The 20566-nt window shown below is 41.2% G+C and overlaps 1 long non-coding RNA gene across 1 annotated transcript in view; it reads right to left on the minus strand.

Moving 5' to 3' along the window:
* Positions 1–7612, minus strand: part of LOC140614123 (uncharacterized) — an 87101-nt gene extending 79489 nt beyond the window's left edge. The window contains exon 1 of the long non-coding RNA XR_012015016.1: positions 5606–7612. This is a non-coding gene — a long non-coding RNA (uncharacterized lncRNA). The remainder of the gene's footprint in view (positions 1–5605) is intronic.
* Positions 7613–20566: the final 12954 nt, after the last annotated feature.

The raw sequence follows: 20566 nt of genomic DNA on the forward strand, positions 1-20566 counted from the left end.
GAAATGAAGAGAAGAGAAAGAATTCTATCCCTGCCCTGAGTAAGGACATAATGGTTCACTTAACATAGAATACCAGAGACGACTGTCCACTTTTCAAACTTCTAAGAGTATCCATTAAAATCTAGAAATACTGCCATTTTCCAAAAGCATGCTTATTCCATGGCATGGAATATCACTAATTCACTCACCAAATGAAAGATAATGGTCTATTTATAGTCTAAAGACAGAGATCCATACAGTAGGTAAGAGCACTGATACCGGAGGCACGTTACTGCAGTTTGACCCTAGCTCTGCCATAGATGTTTCTGGGGAAATCATATAATATTTCTTGGCCTTGGTTTCCTCCCATCTAAAAGTAGAGATATTAATATTAATGATTTCATCAAGCCCTGCCTCATAGGGTTATAGAATTTGATTAATATATTTTGGTACTAGCTAACACAGTATACCATATTATATTGGAAGTACTTTACATATACCATTTGTTTACATATACAATTTGTTTAATTATTACCTACATTTTTACAAGAAGAAAAAGGTCCAGAGAGGTTAAATGACTTGCCAACATCACAAAGCTTCTTAGAAGTAGCAAAATAAAGATTTAAATAAAGCAGATGGTTCAAAGAGCTGCCCTTGTAACCACGGCAGCGTATTTAACCTCATGGAAAATGATGAAACAGCTCCTGGCACATAGTAAGCACCCTAAGTATTAGCTCTTCTTGTATTAGAGTCTATACGTAGTCTCACAACTCAAGCAGAGAAACAGGCCTTCGTTTCCTCATCTGAAAAAAGGAATCACGATTCCAACATTACAACTTTATTTTTCTCGTAATTAAATGAGATTACTTAAAGGCATAAAGTTCATCATCACTCATCATTACATACTACCTTGAAATATCTTTATTGTTCACGTTGTTACTATGTAAATCTTTAATACATAACTATTTAAATTTTTATCTGCATAATCTCTTGGTCAATATGCTAAATTATACGTTTCCAAAAGCACAGATGATATTATTTTAATAATACTTCACCTCAAAGTCTAACATGGTGCTACAGATGCAAAGTGAAAAGTAATGCTTTTATCATAAACTAATACATATTTGTAGTAAAAACACCAGAAAATACAGACAAGCACTCAAAAAGTGAAACTCGCTCATAACCTAACTACTCTGAGAAGGTGGAATCACTGTTAAATTTTGTTTTATCATATCATATTTTCTATTATAGATCTGCATAGGTCAAATTTCTAACTAAAAATTAGATTATAGGGGCAGCCCAGGTGGCTCACGGTTTAGCACCACCTTCAGCCCAGGGCCTGATCCTGCAGTCCTGGGTTTGAGTCCCACGTCCGGCTCCCTGCATGGAGCCTGCTTCTCCCTCTGCTTGTATCTCTGCACCCCTCCCCTCTCACTGTGTGGCTCATGAATAAATAAATAAAGTCTTTAAAAAAATTAGATTATAGATTTTATTTAAATGCTTAATACACTAATTCATTAATTCTACAAATTATAAAATGTAAAAGCTATGCTATTAATAAAACTACACGTATGGGATCCCTGGGTGGCGCAGCGGTTTAGCGCCTGCCTTTGGCCCATGGCGCGATCCTGGAGAGCCGGGATCGAATCCCACGTCAGGCTCCCTGCATGGAGCCTGCTTCTCCCTCTGCCTATGTCTCTGCCTCTCTCTCTCTCTCTGTCTCTCTCTGTGACTATCATAAATAAATAAAATTAAATAAAATTAAATTTTAAAAAAGGACAATAAATAAATAAATAAATAAAACTACATGTGATTTCCTAATTGGCTTATGGGTCTGGTATAGCTACTTGAAGCCAGCGGCCAGGTATTGACGAAAGGGATAAAGGCCTACCCCTTCCATCCTTAACTTTAGACAAAACAAAGGAAAGATTAGGGGCTAAAGACATAAAGACTTCCTATCAGAATACTTCCTATGCAAAAGAAAGTTCTATTTTGCATCCTCTCTAGTGGAAATACTAATTCTAAATTTTAAAAAAGAATGATAACCAGTTGGCTGGCTGGATTAAAAAGAATAAGCATTCATTAGAAAGGTGCACTAACCATGTAACTGCAGTTACTTCATACCAAAAAAAGACACAGGAAGTCACCGAAGTATGACAAATCATTGAGAACTGACTCCACATTAAAGCCTCTGTAGAGGAAAGTCGAGGTATCAGAGTTCAGAGGGTTTGGTGCGAGAACACTATTTAGGATGTACTTTGGAAACAGAAATACTGAGCCAGTAAACTGCTTAAGAGTGTCTAGAGACTGCGGCCTATATTTTATAGAGTCCATGGAAGAAAGCTCTCAGGTGACAAGTAGTCTAGAGAAATGCCTGCATCTTACTGGCTAAAGCTTTATTGCACCAGTCAGTTTTGACACGTAATGTAAATAAATTCCCTCCAATCTTGTTTGAACTGATACAATGATAAATAAAACACAGCAAATATGATTAAATCTTACTCTTATCTGAAATGTAAATATTTAATGACTCTTCACATACAGAAGCCTTAAAAAAACTCCAACATTTACAAGCATACGGTATTGATCTGAGGCTACGAAAGTTCTTCACTTCTATGCAAATTATCAAAAACGTCAATTTTAAAAAGTCTGTTGTCTTGATGATCTCAACTATCTGTGATCAATCAGTTCACAGGCCTAGTAAAACTACTTCTCGAGTCTCCACAGCAAAGGTATATTACACAAAGGTTATTTAACAAAGCAATGTGTCACAATGTTACTGCATTGGAGCTTCACAATTTCCAAAAAAAAAAAAAAAAATGTAATAAACATTTCATATTTAATTCTAAACACTCCTCCTCACCCCAGCCCCCATGTCATCCTCTACGCCAGTTTTGCCACTATCAAGCCACCTTTGATATTTCTTGTTGAGGACCCGAATTACCTCCAATGTTGCTCAAGAAGTGTCATGGGCATTTCAGATAAAGTAATTCTTTACTGTGTGGGATTATCTCACCTCTCAGGACACTTAACATCCCTCACCCTTCAAGACACTCATTGCTAGAGATTACTTACTCCCTTCCAATCATCATAACAACTCAAAACACATCACACATTTCCCTACATCCCCAACATAGTCAGTAGTGGCTTTTTCGAGAATTGCCTGACTTTTTTTTATTACAAGGTGGAAGATCTGAGTAGAAGGGGAAGGAAAGGTTCCCCAGTGGACCTTCATTATTTCTGCTAGATGGCCGCAACCAAGTTCCTACCTTAACATCCACCAGAGCTGGATGGGGATGCTCCTCCCTAAGCCAGCCACCACCATGGGCCTCAGTCAAGAAGTCCCTGGATATTTTACCCAACCCTAATCTTTTATCTGTTGCAGTCTTTTTCAGAGTGCCTTCAATTATGAAAGAAATAAACTCATCTCAGCATTTATCCCATTGGATAAGATTATTTGTTAATTAAACCAATTCATGTGGGTAAGTGCTTCTAAGTGTTCAATAAATGCTATACTCTGGCATTACTAAGTGATCAAAAAATGCTATATTCATCATCAATAAAATCACAATCATCATTTGTGATTTCTTTTGCAAGCTCAGTCTATCAAATAGCAATTTTGTCCAAAGGCCCAAGCCTAAAGCGTATAATGGTTACCCTTTAGTCTACTATACACCATGCTCTGTACGAAGCAAGTCATTCCTTCTCTAGTCTGGTGATGATTAGCTTAAGGCTTAAACAGTTCTTGCCTCACAGTCAAAATTTGAGCCCTGTAAGTTGTACCCATATTTCTAATAGACACAATGATTTTTGTCCTTGACAATGTATTTTTCAAAAAAGATTACCAAAATTCTTAACAAATACGTTTTTACAAACAATTATTGAATCGTAAAGTCAAATACAATGTAAAATGTATGCATCCATGTGCTCTGCAAATTTTCTCATGGGCTGAAATGACTGAAGTTCCGCAAAATATAAGATGAGCGACACCCAAACCAAAAATATTTTTTTTCCTGGCTTAGCAAAGCCTCCTGTAGCAAGGGAAGCTTTTTTCTCATTGACCAAAGATCCTCCCTCTGGCGTTTAGAATTAGAGCCAACTGTCTCAAAACTGTTCACTGTCAGTTATATGCATGAAAGGTCTGCGATATCATTAAATGACAATCCTGAGACACCTTGTTGTCTGGGCCTGTGTGGGGAAAGGCTCAGTCCCTCAGTGGAGATAAGTGCAGTTTGGTTAGTGAACGGATTAATTCAAAATCTATTTTGCAGGTACGGTTTAATTTTAGGCAACGAGCTTTTAACTCAATATTCACAAGTGTTTGCAATCCTTTTAGTTCCTTCTGAAGAAAAAAACAACATCATGGAGCATAAGGCTCAAAATAGATGTATTCATTAGTCCTTGCTAAGTATCTGTGTACAGTCTTGGTTGCCACATTTTATGTCCCAATTTAAAAGTCGTTCAAGTTCAAATTCTTTTCCGTTGCAAATATGTTCAGGATCCCCAGGGTGTTTGTGACTGAACCAGATGGCTGGCAAATATACAGAGTTCCAGCTAATCGAACTTTTTATCTAAAAATAATTGAGTTTCTCCTCTTCACGTAGCCCTTAATGAAAGCAAATCATATAAGGGGAAAAAAGTTATTGATGCTTGTCCAGGTTCTGCTGGGTGATTTAATGTGAATTAATCTTGGTAATGATGGGGAGAAATTAGGGTCCTAAAATAAATTTCTAAGTCTGCAAGATGCCCCTGAGCTTGGCAAATGAATGAGTGGACATGTATGTAACTTGTCCCAGTGGAACATAGAAGAGCCCACAAGTCTTAAAAGCAGACCAACTTTTTGACTTGACTGAAACATTTCCTGATCGGTCTGGTCAATGCAACACATTTCAGCCATTCTCCAACTATCTCTGTCACCTCACATGCCACGAACAACACACAGTTTTGTGCCCCGGTGCAGTAATATTTTGAAGTAACAGTTTCCGTCCTTCCTTCCAAGTACTGAGTTTGTTCACTTGCATCCCGAGGCCTTCTCCCCCCACCCCCAAGTGTTCAGAGGCAGACACAGGTCACCTACGCAGAGCCAAAAAAGAGATCCATGATACCCAACTCTTCAACAACACTCCGGCCTAAAGGAGCTGAGAGCCTCAGATGAATGCCTGCAGAGGTGTTTGCAGCTCCCCTGGGTCAGAAGAAATGATGCAGGAGAGGGGGTCAAGAAAACCAGGAGGACTGGTCTGGGCCTGGGCCGGGCAGAACTGATGCCACCCATCTCCAGGGTTCAGCCCACTGCCTCGAATCGACCGTCCCTGGGGTTTACACCCCAAGACCCTGCCCGCCCACCCACCCCTGAGCAGATGTGTACAGCTTGCGGCAGACGGAAGGCCCGGCCCTGCCACGCTCTCTCTCAGGATGCACATGTGGTGAGATAAAGCCAACGGCAACAGAAATGGCCTATTAACCACCTACTAATAAGGGCGGCTCAGAATGTGACAGATAGAGGCACTGCCGGTGAATGACACCCACCTGGAATCGTAGGATACAGGACAAGCTTTGTCTTTCTTTACAAATTCAATCAAGCCAGTGTTTTCTGCTCTTAAATGCTATGCCCATCGGACACACTCACCTCAAGCTTGTATTTCCTCTTTTCCCTTCATTTGTCTCAGCTGCTCTCACATTCCTGCTGCCCTTGGCGTGGGCCATTACTTTTTCCAAGCTTCTAAGAACCACCTTCAGACTCCCAGGTGCTTGTCAGAGTCACTCCTGTGCCACATAGTGAAAAACTACCTCTTCCCCTACTTTGCATTCTATTCCCCTGATCCAGCACCCTCAGAATCTGGTCCAATCCATGGACTCCCAGCCTCTGGTGGCACGTGTTGGCCAAGTCCCACAGCTTCTTCAAAGTACAGTGGCTTTCCTCCCTTAGGGGGCCTGGCACTTTCTGGCCGGGTTATATTGTGAGTCAGCCCTACCGACACAGCTGCTTGCCGGTAGCAGAGGTGGGTTGTGTCCTAAATGGGGTGCTGGTGGCCTCCCAGGGCAGAGGCCTGCGCGTCACCTTTAGAACGAGGGCCGAGCACTGGCCCGTTACGGGGAGGAGCGGGTCCTTTCTGCAGACTCAGAGGGTTCACAGATCCAAGGTGCCTCAGCGCACCGAACACCAGTGCCAGGGTCCCATACTTTCCCCGCGGCAGCCCACACCCTGAGACAGAGACTTGCTGGGGGTGGGATTTCCACGTTGCTTCTCCGCAGCTTAGCTACTCTTCCAGTTAAGTCCTGAGCCCGATCCTTAGCTTTCCCTGCCTCACAGGAACAGAAGGTTGAGTTGCTTCACATGCATCCGAGACCACCTGCGGACTCAACACTTTGCCTTCAGGTGGTGATTAATCACCCCCAGCTTCTCTTGGTCTTACGCTAATGTACCAGGGCCACTAGCAGGAGTTACCCCTGTTCCACAGCCTTGATGATGATTATTTCTCCCTGGATCTCTGGAACTTTTGAGATATTGTACGCACGAGTGCATTTCCTTCACCAAAATCCGTAGCAATTCACCCCTGGGGAGTCTTCACAATTGCAATACCCCCATCAGCCAGGGGCTCTCCAATCTCTCCCTGTGAGCGGAGAGGTGGGGTTTTACCCCCAGCCAGCAGCCCAGCATTCAGGGCCAATATTTCATTTTCGAGTCCGTTTCTGTGGCTTAGTGCTGGCAGCAACTGTCTCAGGTCTACTTCTAGAACCATCCAGATTCTAAGGGGCAGATCTGCACGCAGGAAGTTGGGAGAGAGGTGCTCTCAGAATCACAAAGCGAGGGATCCCTGGGTGGCGCAGTGGTTTGGCGCCTGCCTTTGGCCCAGGGCACGATCCTGGAGACCCGGGATCGAATCCCACATCAGGCTCCTGGTGCATGGAGCCTGCTTCTCCCTCTGCCTGTGTCTCTGCCTCTCTCTCTCTCTCTGTGACTATCATAAATAAATAAATAAAAAAGGAGAATTATTAAAAAAAAAAAAAAGAATCACAAAGCGAGGGGGTGCCCCAGGAGCAGAGCCAGCAGAGGGAACTGCCCCACTGTGAGGCCTGTGCTCAGAGGCCTTGGCCCACCCCCAGGCACTCACTAGCTAGCATGCACTTCCTTGAGTTAACACTGGTCCTGAACTAAGAAAGGGGCAAGGTCCCTGTGTCCTTGAACTGGCCAGGCCTTGGGTGAAGGCTGCTCCAAGGAGCCCCCAGCAGGGACCAACTCCAAGGGAAGGCCTCAGATGGGAGTTTTCCACAGTCAATGTGCCCAGCCCCTGGGAGCACGAGAGCCTCTCCAAATCGGGTTCTGTCCACCCTGCCTGCAACCATTAGTATCATTTGTCTCCAATGGCATGCTGGGGCCCACGACTTAAGAGGCAGCGTCACCTTTGCAGGTTTCCATGTGAGGCAGAACCAGCTTCCCAGACATGGAAGGGGGGTCACTGTGCAAGGAGGCCCTGTGGGACCATGCTCAGCGTCATTCAAACTGTACAAATGCTCCCTTCCCAGTCCTCCTCATGGTTTCCTCCTCCCCAACCACAGACAAGAGATCCAGGCAGGCTTCAAGTTCAACTTCCTCCATCATTGGCAAGTCTCTGGTCTTCTTTCAACCCTGACAACCCTGTAGTAACAAAAGATAAATTATTCTAAAATAATCCTGATCCTCTGACCATGCTTTGAGCCAAAATTTTAAAATTCCAGCTCTTTTTTTTTTTTCCTTTGTAGCCTTGCAGAGCACTTGGGAGCAGCCAGGCTGCAGCAGCACTCCCGCTAGAAGGGACTCTGGGTCGGTGCCGCAGTATGGAGGGGGCACGTCTGCACCATCGCTGTTTACCAGAAACAATCTGTCCAAAAGAGGCCTTCTGTGGCTTCCATAGCTAATTTACCTTCATATGTCATCTGATAGGTCAAATGACTGCTTTTCAAGATTCTGATGTACATTGGCCATGTCAATAAATGTTTATGTTTTTAACAGCTCTTTTTTTTTGCATTCTGTTCCAATAAAAATCTAAAGCTATGGAAGTGCACAAATAACATCATAGAATGATAATTATGGAAATAAGCATTTTACGCAGTTTCCCTATAGACATTAAAAAGGAACTTACTTTTTTTTTTCACATATAGACCTTTTTTTTTAAGTGTCGAGAGCAGGGAAACTTTGTGAATGCAAAGCGAATTTTAAACTAATATTGGTGACAACCTCATGATAGTATAGGACTACTGCTGAGCCAAAGGCTGGAGAAATGGGATTAAGGTTGGCAGAGATACAAAGCAAACATGTTCAAGCAATTCAAGCCTGGACTTAGAAAGAAAAGAGAATTAAAATCATATATATATATATATATATATATATATATATATATATATATATATACACACACACACACACACCAAGATGCATTGATTTAATTTCATTTTAAAAATTACTATTTGGATTATTTGTATCTGTTAGCTCATGTCATGTTTAAAAAGTGTTCAGGCATCCCATGCCACACACCAAATGCTAATTAACATCCTTTTGAACTAGCATTGACAGCATTTCTGGCTTTAGAGGAAAGTTTTCTAAATAAGCAACTAGGGTTCTTCTAACATACAGGGCAATACACTGCTGATACTAAGTTTGTTAGGAAAAGGTGGTAATATTTTGAACTATATAATATCCTATAATTTTATGTGACTAAGTTTCTCCACAATTTAAAATAACTCTGTTTTTAGATAAATAGTGCCTAAATACAACTTTAAGTTGTGATTTCATACTTAAGAGAAACCTTTGGGAAGAATTAAATTGCTGATTGGTAACATTTCTGGACAAAATATTTTTAGCTAACAATATATATGCAAAGGATATGTAAGGCTTTAGAAATCATAGTAGAGTACCAGCATCCAAAATGATTTGGTTATGACAACTTGACAAATTGAAATAAGAAATTGCTTTCTAAATAATAACGGTCATAACTTGCCATATAAGAAGTAGGATAAAAAAAAAGAAGTAAGAGAAAGATACTTTAAACCCCCAGGTAAAATTACTTTTCGAAGAATCTAGACACAATTTCAAATGAGTTATCAAAAAATGAAAACAAATAGAAAAGCACAGTTGCAAATAACTTCTGACTATTGTTTAATTCTGCAAAGGTCCTAAACACAATACGTATATTAACATTCTGATTAACATTTTAACATCTTAAAACTGTGTTTAAAGGGGTGAAGAACAGAAGTCAAACACTTGCACATATTTTTATTCTTCTATTATTTGCATATGGCTCCGATGGCCAAAAAAAGAGCTGTCTTAGCAACTACACAAAGCCTTGGAGGTACCCAGCTGACTACCTCAACTGTCTTCGTGAGCAAGGATGAGATGTGCAGCACGCAACATAACATTTTAAACTGAGCATCAGGAGTACCTAAATTGAACAGTTGTTTGGTATGTGCACGCTTCAACCACGTCTCTGTGCATTATTCCCAACGCACAACCACTCTGCATCTCTTCATTTGCCTCCATGCTCTCATCTCTAACCCTAGAGATTACCCAAAGCATTGCACAAATGCTTTCCCTACATAAAGACACTTCTCCCTTTAACAGAAATTCCACTGTGGGTGGTTAAGATCTTTTTCTCAACCCACTACCCAAGCAAGTATCTACAGCCCATAGATAGATCTACCTAAGTGAGGTTCAAACAAGTGCACTTCTAGCAAATTCTCTGTTCTGTGACTGTACCTGTAATATGTGATTATGCATCCTCCCGCCTGCAAATCCCTAGTGTTTCTTGATTTAAACCTTTACATTGCAGCATGCCTAGCCAAAATCATCAATGGTAACAATGGGAAGAAAGAAGGCCTGTGTCACTAAGAAAGATAGAGGGTAGATATTAGTTGGTGGGGAAAACAAAACAAAACAAAAACAAAACAAAACAAAACAACAGCATAAACATTTTCTTTTCTTTCCTTTTTTTCCTCATGGAAAAAAGGGCCTTTGGGCAGCCCGGGGTGGCTCAGTGGTTTAGCGTCACCTTCAGCCCAGGGTGTGATCCTGGAGACCCGGGATCAAGTCCCAAGTCGGGCTCCCTGCGTGGAGCCTGATTCTCCCTCTGCCTGTGTCTCTGCCAATCTCTCTCTCTCCTCTCTCTCTCTCTCTCTGCGTCTCTTGTGAATAAATAAATAAAATCTTAAAAAAAAAAAGAAAAGAGAAAAGGGGCCTAAGTCCTTTTATCTGATTTAAAGCCATTTTCAGAGCAAAAATCTTTCCCATAGTTACTCTGCCTACCATATTTAATTCAAATATATTATCTCAGCACCTCCTTAAAAATACTGAAGTTCTGCAAACTAAAACAAGGAATCAAATGTGGCCCTTTAACCTGAAACAGCCAAATGTAGCCTCTTCCACAAGCCGATTCTCAGATACTTGCAACATTATCCTCAGGTTCTGATATATACAGTAAATTAAAAGCCCATTTAGTGACTTTATTTGACATCTGAACTGTCTCTAAGCCGCCTTAGGCAAAGGATACAAATGTCTGGTTCTTTCAAGGAGAGCCATAACTTACAAACAACTTCACAATGTTTAGTCTTACATTCTTTGGTCTATAGGCCCTGCCATCAGTAATGTGTTTATCAGTGAAAATACTGGGTAGGCCTGTTTGCCAAGGCACTAAAGATGTGCTCAGAATAAAGTGTCCACGAACGTGCTATTAAAATGCAAAAGAATTATGTGAAAGTCACCTTTTCAAAAATAGTCATTTTGCTTCTGACCTTTACAAGGGAATAATAGAGTTTCATTTGGAACATAATTGCATGACCTAAACCATGTGCAGTCTGCACAATGCGCCTCACAAAACCCAAGATGCCTCTTGATAAAATAAGCTGGAAGTTTCCAGTTTAAATAAGCAAACTGAGAAGCGTTTAAGGGTCTATATTCATGGATGCCTTTTAAAGTGCTCATAGTATTAAATAGTGTTCACAGCAGCTTTGTCTCCCTTCCCTTTTGACAGATTTGGATCCTTTTTCATGGCTCAGGGACCTGTCCCCTAGCTCTTCCTCAGACCTGAGCCTTTCTAGGGCTCAGATGCTGGATCACTCAGTTCCCAAATGGTCTTTGTCCTCATTCTCTGCCTCCTCATCTCCCACACCCTGGAAGTTCTTGGCACTGAGCAGAGGTCCATTTTCTTTAGATGCGCGTACGTATAAGGACACACACATGCAGGAGTCTACCTGAAATCCCGAGTCATTCACCTGGAATGGTTCACCTAACTTACCAGCCACAGATCCCACACCTGCTAATTCACCTCAGGCCTCAGATATACCCAAACTAACCATGCTCCTATTCCTGCCAAAAAAGCTCATTCCCACTTGTTCTGTCTGTAAAAATTCCCCAAAGCCTTTCAAGATACATTTTTTAAAAAAGATTTTATCTTTAAGTAATCTCTACACCCAATGTGAGGCTTGAACTTACAATCCCAAGATCGAGTTGCCTGCCCTACTGAGCCAGCCAGGCATCCCTCAAGATGCATTTGAACATCACCTATTTCAACAGATCTATCCTCACTCTCCCAGAAAGATACAGAAACATCCAGAAAACAAAAACAAAAACTTCTGTTTTTTTTTTCCTTCCTAACTCCTCATATATCCATATATAATGATTCTGCATTGTTGTGATGGTGGTGTTGTGGTGCTTCTTCTTCTTTTTTAAATATACATCTTCCTTTCTGTTATATTAGAAAGTCCTGGAGAGCAAGAGTCCAAATTCTCTTTTGTGTCACCATGCATCCTTATTGTTTGAAACCATCATTTTAATTGAAATGTCTATGCTTAGGCCTAAACAGGGAGCTAATCTTCTCAATTGATAGTGAATAAGGAAGAAATATTTCTGCTTGGATATCTGCAATGCCTGGAAAGAGTTATTAGTGTATAAAAATAATATAAGTGCAATGAGAGAAGTAGGAACAAAACTGAAATAAATGGAATTAAGTATTTAAATAAACCATTAAAGTCCTATATATTCTGACTAATTTTGGATGGATATTTGGGATTTTACTAATACACATGATCCTTTTCCAACAAAGTGCACATGAACACATAAATACAAACAGGTAAATGGACAGATAGACACACACACCTTTAAGATAGTTTTAAAAAATATTTTATTTTTATTTATTTTAGAGAGAGTGTGCATGCACAAGGAGGGGCAGAGGAGGAGGGAGGGGGAGAGAGAATCTGCAGGCCGACTGACTCCCACTGAGTGCAGAGCCTGGGTCAGGGCTCCATCTAACTACCTGAGATTGTGACCTGGGCCAAAACCTAGTGTTGGATGCTTAACTGACTGAGCCACCAGGAGCCCCTAAGATAGTCTTAAAAGGTCTTTTCCCCTTGAATCATCTGTGGATTCCAGTGGTGAGCTTTTTCATAGTATCCTCAGGCCACAGATTAAGAACATTGAGCCTTTGAAAATGATGTGGGAGGGTGGAACCCAAAAGACAACAAGCAAAGAGCAAGCTTTAGGAGAAAGTGAAAGAAAACTCCAAGGAAGACAGGCAAAGTCCCCTTGGACCACTCTAGCTCAGAGTTTTGCCTCAACCTTTATCTGAATTGCAAGTTGCATCTGTCTTATAATTACAACTAGCTGCTGAAGGAGTGTGGATTTGATGTTATTGTTTTTGATTCCATAAGAAACAAAAAGATCCCACTGACTAAAGGCCTCTATCCTTTTTACCTCTGGAGGTGAGAGCTGAGATCTAGAGGAGCAAGTGATTCTTGGGAGAAACAGAGAAGGGGGGGTAGGCCCAAGGAAGGGACAAGGTCGATGGCTTGGAGAGAAGAGGGATGGGGTGGTAAGCTTATTTTCACCATTTAAATTCAAGTTCAGAGAAGCTGTGCAGTCCTCAAATCTTCTTAGTAGAAATAGGATTGAAAGGGAGCAAGTAAACAAGATGGAATATGGAAAAGAAAAACAAACAAACTTAGTAAATGAGATGCAGAAAAATGTTAAAATTACATGAAAAGCTTACCAAAAGAAACTACCACTTCGGGGAAGGATGACATGTTAGCAGTTAGAAATAAAAATATGCCTTGTCTACAGACTACAAGAACCACTGCAGGAGTAGGATGATTTGATTCTCATCACTGTAAGTCAGCAGGCCCCAGGGTCTCTTCTTGGTCCCATCTAGCTTGCAAGGAGACCTAATTTCCTCCCAGAGACTTCTGAAGATTCTGTTTTATTTTCCCCTTCTAACAACATAAACAATAACGAGATATGATCATTTATTTAGCACTCACACTGGGCCATGCAGTGAGCAGAGAGCTTTCCATAAATACGATTTTACTTCATCCTTGTGTCTATTCTATGAGGCAGGTGCTGTTACTACCCTAGTTTGTAGATGGAAAAAAAAAATGGAAGCTCAGAAAAATGTTAACTCTCTTAAAGTCACACAGCTGATAAACGCAAAAGGATTTCTTCTTCCAACATTCATTTTCCTGGGAGGCAGTTGTAGACCTTAATTAACCGGTTAGCTAGTTAGACCGAGACATGGAGTCTGGAGGGTAAAATGATTTTTTTTTTAAATTTAATTTATTTATTCATGAGAGACACACACACACAGAGACAGAGAGAGAGAGGCAGAGACACAGGCAGAGGGAGAAGCACGCTCCATGCAGGGAGCCCGATGTAGGATTCGATCCCAGGACTCCAGGATCAGGCCCTGGGCTGAAGGCGGCGCTAAACCACTGAGCCACCCAGGCTGCCCTGATTTTTCTAACACTATGGCAGACAAAGAAAGCACAGTCCAGCGACCAAAAGAAATTTCCAGTTAGCTCTGATTCTTTATAAGAGCAATGCTTCCTAAAATCTCATTTCTTCCCTATTTCCTTACTGACCCACAGCTTCTCTGATCCTTTCTCGCACTAACTACCCTAAAAACCTCCTTCCCCATTCTAGCCATTCTCTCTGTGTCCCCTCTTCTTCTCTTCTCTTGCCCAGATTTCTTATGTTCTCCCAATTTTAAATCACAAAAGCCAATTATGCAGGAATGTGCAAATAGGACAAACCTGTCATGGCTGGCCACTCCCCATTGCCCCAGGTGCCCTTGGGGAGCCGCCAAACTATACCACCAGCCAGGGGCTGTGCACAGGAGACCAGGACTCTCCTCAAAAGGAAAAGGGAAAGAAAACCCCAAACAGGGCAAAGCCAGGTCACTCTTCAGTTGACAGGGAGAAGACAAAATTTGAGAGTTCCCATATGTGAGTCATTTTGGTTCAGTGACATTTATTTGTATGTTTTTTTTTTTCCTTCAACTAAGCTTGAATGTCACGAGATCTGGGTTTACTTTATGGTAATAGGAAACCACTGATGAGATTTGGTGAAGAAAATGGCTTAAATTTATCCATATACATACAAGGTAATCTGACTGAAAGGTAAAGGATAGAATGAAGAAATGAAGGATAATAAATGGCAAAAGAGAATTTCCTTTCCCTTTAGCCCTCTTTTTTTTTTTTTTTTAATTTTTATTTATTTATGATAGAGAGAGAGACACACACAGGCAGAGGGAGAAGCAGGCTCCATGCACCAGGAGCCCGATGTGGGATTTGATCCGGGATCTCCAGGATCATGCCCTGGGCCAAAGGCAGGCACCAAACCGCTGCACCACCCAGGGATCCCCCCTTTAGCCCTCTTATCCTAACCCCTGGAAGGACTCTTTGCAAAGACTCATATTACACCAGACACTTGTTAGGAAATAATGCATTACTGTTGCATTGTGGAGGAAGTCACTCTTAGCAAGAGAAATGTGTGTTTTAGTTCTATGCTGTTGGTAGTCATGGCTAAGACACTTCCTTGGAACTGTCAGACATACTTGGATGAGATTTCAGGGGTGTTAGTCCTGTGTCTGGCACATGGTAGTCAATATTTACTCATTGTGTAGACAATTTTCCATTGCAGGAGTGCATGCATGAATACATGGGTTTGGTGGTCCTGAGAAGGCAGGTAGAGACACGGACAGGGACATTTAAGCTATTACAATTGCATAACTTCATCTCTTCCAATAGATTGGTGGTTCCAGGTTAGGCGGAGTTTTGATTTAATGATTGTGAAAAATTAAAAGAAAATCAAGTTTGAGGGGGTAATAATAACATTGCTTTAGGGTGTTGGTTGAATTTTAGGGCCGGAAGACTTTATTATCTTGTAATAACCTGACACTCCCACCCGTAGATGAAGAATCGAACTACTATCCTTTATTTAGTCAACTAAATATTATTGGTGACTACTTTGGTCAGGAATTATAACAGGCATCATATAGAGATGACAAAGAGGCAGCAAAATCAGTCATATTTAAATTAGCCATAAAGAATGCACGGTCTGGGGTGAACAGTATAATACGAGGTGATGGGTGCCATAATTAAGGTATAGACTGAGTCACGTAGGCCAAGGTGGAAAGGAGTGTATGAGTTACAGTGGAGCACGCCTCACAGAAGGAAGGAATATTCTGTTGCTGACATTGTTTAGAGTTGCCAATGCATGGTGATAATAAAAAGCAGCTAACCTCTAGTCAGTTTTAGAATTGTTTTTCAAGTTTCCACAGACAATGTATCCCCTTTCTGCTTGTTCCCAGGGTAGATTGCTCTCCCCCTCTCCCATCTCCCATCTTTGGTAGGTATGACACGGATTCTAACTGCTGTGTGAGCAAAGTGATAGAAGAGATTTACTTTTTCTGGGAAAGCTATAGAAAGAATAACAAGGCCAGTGGCATTTAAACTGGATTTTGAAAAGAACTAAGAGTTCATCTAGTTATCTAGAATTAAATGTTATAAAATATTAATTCCCTGCTGGATTGTGGAGCCCATTGTTCTGTGTGGCGTACCATAATTCACGGACCGGTACTACCTTTCGCCATAGTCAGCTGAGAAGTACCACTGCTGGGGTGTCTGCATGGCGCAGTTGGTTGAGTGTCCAACTCTTGGTTTCAGCTTAGGTCATGATCTTGTGGTTCTGGGATCGAGCCCTGCATCTGCAGAGAGTCTGCTTGATACTCTCTCTCCCCCATGTCCTCTCTCACTCTCTCTCAAATGTTTAAATCTTAAAAAAGAAAAAGAAGGAGAAGTACCACTGCTATTCTTTAATACCAATTCAATTATTTTGCTCACTCGACTTCCTCACTCCTGGGAATATCTAGTTTTGCTCCAGAGGGAGAAAGAAACTCTTTTCCATTCACACTGATGGATGTGTTCTCTAAGAAGCTGTCTCTGAGGCAGAGGTTCATGTGTGGTAGGTATGAGGTTTGTTGAGGGAGAAGACAAGCTGTGATGCTGGCCTAATAAACAGCTCCAGGTGATCCTGCAGGAAATTCTCAAGTTAAAATGGCCTTTCATTGCAAATGACTGAGCCTTTATATTCCAGATGGTTGTTGGATGGGAGCCACCTCAGGAAAATATGCCCTTGGGCAAGGCAGCAACACCTACCAGTAGCCAGTACCTACCCTGAAATGATCAGTCCTTTCCCACTTTCTGCTCCACCAATCTAGAGAAAAGGGCCATTTGCTCTCCTTTAATCATATTCTTGGCTTCTCTTCACCATTTGTTCCCAGTAAGAACCACAATAGATAAGGAGCCAGGACACCTATCCCCTACTCCCTATGGCTCCTTTGTTTTAGAGATCTTAGTTGGTGTAGGTAACTGACCCCGTTTGGACTGCTTGTTTTTTTTGTTTTATTTTGTTTTTTTCTCTTCCTGTACTTTGAATTCCCTCTCCAGTGTTTTAAAATTCACAAATACAAGTGAGCTCTTAAAACCCTAAGCTTCAATTCTCTACCGACCCCCCCCCCCCCGCCCCTCAAAAGTAGACCACACTCTTTCTCTATCCACTACCTCGTGGTGTGCCAGCAAGTGTGCCATGTAATTTCCAGAACTAATAGGTAACATACCTTTTAAAAAAAGTTCCAGATATGCTCCTGGTGGCTCAGTCAGCTAAATGTCTGACTTTTGATTTTAGCTCGATCCAGGTCTTAGGATCATAAGATCAAGCCCCATGTCAGGCTCCACACCCAGTAGATTCTCTTTTCTCTCTCCCTCTACTCCTTCCCCTACACTTTCTCACACTCTCTCTCTTTCTCTAAAATAAATAAATAAATAAGTTTCCTGATAGTTATTGCTCAGGGTGTCTTGCAATCATAATGAGAACTGCAGGAGTGGGGCCCTCCACAACATTGCTTATTGATAGGCTGAGACTGGCATAAAACACATGTCAATTCTTTCCAAGTTGACCTAGAGATTCAGTGCAATCCCAGTCAAAATCCCAACAGTTATTTTATGGATATTGACAAACTGATTCTAAAGTTTATATGGAAGGTAAAAGATCCAGAACACCCAATGCAATACTGAAGGAGAAAAACAAAGCTAGACTGATGTCACCCAACATCAACACTCACTATACAGTTACAGTAATCAAGACAACGCGGTGTTGGCCAAAGAATGGAAAGATAGACCCATGAAACTGTCTAGAGAACCCAGAAATAGACATCAGTAAATATAGTCAACTGATCTTTGATTGAGGAGCAAAGTCAGTACAACAGTCCCCTTTGATCTGCTGGGGATACATTCCAAGACCCCCAGTGGATGCCCAAAACTACAGAAAATACCAAACGCTGTATATACTATGTTTTTTCCTGTACATGCATACCTGTGATAAAGTTTAATTCATAAATTAGGCAACAGTAAGAAATTAACAACAATAACAAATAAAAAAGAACAATTATAACTATATGTTGTAATAAAAGGTATGTGAATGTGGTCTCTCTCTCTCTAAATATCATATTATACTTACTCATCATCTTCCGGTGATATGTGAGATCATAAAATGCCTTCGTGATGAGATGAAGTAGGTGAATGACATAGGTATTGTGGCAAAGTGTTAGGCTTCTAATGACCTCCTGACATCAGAAGGAAGATCATCTGCTTCCAGACTGTGTTTGACCACGGGTTCAATAAAACCACAGACTGTGAAACCATGGGGAAGGGGACAATAAAACCACAGACTGTGAAACCATGGGGAAGGGGACTTTGCTACAGTATAGCAAAGGTAGTTTCTTCAACAAATGGTGCTGGAACCATTGGACAAGCAAAAAATGAATTAGACACAGACATTACTGCCTTTACAAAAATTCACTCAAAATGGATCACAGTCCTGAATGTAAAATGCAAAACTATAAAATTCCTATTAGATCATACAGGAGAAAACTTAGATGACCTTTGGGATATTGATGCCCTTTTAGATACAACACCAAAGACATGATCTATGAAAGAAATAATCGCTCGGCTGGATTTTATTACAACATAAAACTTCAGTTTGTGAAAGACAATGTCAAGAGAATGAGAAGACAAGCCACAGACTGGAAAACTATTTACAAAAGACACAACTGACAAAGGACTTTTACTTAAAATATACAAGAACACCTACAACTCATTAAGAAACTAAACAACCTGACTTAAAAATGGACCAAATTCCTTAACAGACTCCTCACCAAAGAAGATATACAGATGGCAAATAAGCATAATGATGGAGATATGTCACCATATATTTGTTCAAATCCATAGAATATACAACAAGAGTAAACCCTAAAGTAAACAATGGACATTTGGTGATAATCATGTGTCGATGTAGGTTCTTCCTTGGTTAAAAAAAATAATAATAATGTACCATTCTGATGAGTGATGTTGATGCAGGGGGAGACTATGTACGTGTGGGAGAAGGGATATTTGAAAAATTTTGTACCTTCCTCTCAACTTTGCTATAAACCTAAAAATGTTCTAAAAATATTAAGTCAGTTTAAAATGTATGTTTTATTTTCTTTTGTTTCTTAAAGAAGGCTTATAGCACATTGCCATCTCTCTTTGCAGGAGAAACACAGGGAGCAGAGCAGAACACTTCCCCATTTGTGACATCTAGTGGCTCTGCATCTGAATGACATTTTCCTTCTCAGAGAAGGAAAACCTGGCAAAGTCAACAGTGGCTCTGCCTGGGTTTCGCCAGCTCCTAATTCCCCAGAAAAGTTCAGCAGTGTTCTAGTTTAACAGCCAAGTAGATTAAAATATAAGGCATTTGTCTATTTGCTGAGTATTTATTTGGATTTAAGAAAGCACAAAAGCCAAAGTGCACCAAAGCTAGAAAATAATGATGATAGGGAAGAGTGGAAAACCTGGTTCCAATCCTCAAACTCTTCCTTAGCACAAGAAAGGCCATTAAAGAACCAGCTATCCTCAAAGCAGCATCTTGCATAGGAGTGGGGGGCACAATATGTGGATTGGGTCTTCAGGCTAAATGGCTGGTGTCTCCTTGGATGCTGGCTCCTTCAGAAAGAACTGGGAAATTGACCCAGTCTTCAATCGTTGGTGGGACCATGTTGACTTGGCTAGTTAGTATCCTCTTTGTGCCTTTACATATATTATCTCTCTATATTTAGAACCCACAACAATTCTAGAGGGTAGGTGTTTTGCTTCCTTGTTTTGGTAAGTGAGAACACAACGTCTCAGAGCATCTATAACTTGCCCTAGTTACAGCTAGAAAGGAGCATTGTTGACACCTGATTCTAGGTCTCTTTGGCTTCAGGAGTACATTTTTCTTCTATATCACATGCATCCAGATTATAGTTTTCATAAACTAATATTTGTTGTTTTTCCACCAGCATTTTCCACTTTTCTTTCCCCCCTCCCCTGTAACAAATATTCTGGGTTTATTGGCTGGGGGAGGGATGTGGAGAGACAGAAAGCTCTGAACCCCCGCAAATATTTGGGGTTTTATATTCCAAAAGTCTAAGTTAGGAAGTTAGAGGATTCAGGTCATAGATGACGAGTGTAGGAAGAGTCCCAAAAATTGAGGTAGAAGAAACTGGGTCTATTTCTTTTTTCCACTGCAGAGGTGGGATAAATTCGAGAGAAGACAGGTCTGTGTTGGAAAGTGAGGCCCCAAGGCTTTCCCGGCAGAGCCATCATGACAAAGAAGCACTCACTTTGGGAATATCCATAACACCTCAAGTGAGTATGCATGAATGTACGCCACCTGTCCGGGAATCTCATGCCCTGTGGTAGGTTAGAAGCTGCTAGAGCCATTCCATCTCTAGAGGCCACGGGTGCAGAAACAAGGTATGTCCTCAGACAACTGGGTTGCACAGACACATACGCAGTGCAGTCTACACACAGACCTGGGAGGTGGGGGGAACCTAAATGGACTGGGTTTAAGTGTTTACCCCCTGGAAGAAGGACAAAAGAAACTTCGTTTTGGATTACAGAGAAATAAAATTATATTTACTAGCCACCTCATATTAGCTTCCTAGGACTGCTGTAATCAACTTCCCCAAATGGCCAAAGCCACCCTCTTAAATGCCATCTTCAGCTCAAGACAAAAGAAATTTGGGGGGAGGGCAGTTATGAGAGGTCACCAGGCAAAACACAGTAAACAAGGGGAGCGTGGCTATGAGGATTTAAGTCCTTGCTTTCTCCACTGGTAAGAGTCTCTGGAGATTTAGTTATCCTCCTCCTGCTAGAGAGGATAACTATAGACAAATCTATGGATTTGTCTAGAGAGGAAGACACCCCCAAA

The sequence above is a fragment of the Canis lupus genome, chromosome 2, assembly GCF_048164855.1.
Source record: "Canis lupus baileyi chromosome 2, mCanLup2.hap1, whole genome shotgun sequence".
In the NCBI taxonomy this organism is placed as follows: domain Eukaryota; kingdom Metazoa; phylum Chordata; class Mammalia; order Carnivora; family Canidae; genus Canis; species Canis lupus.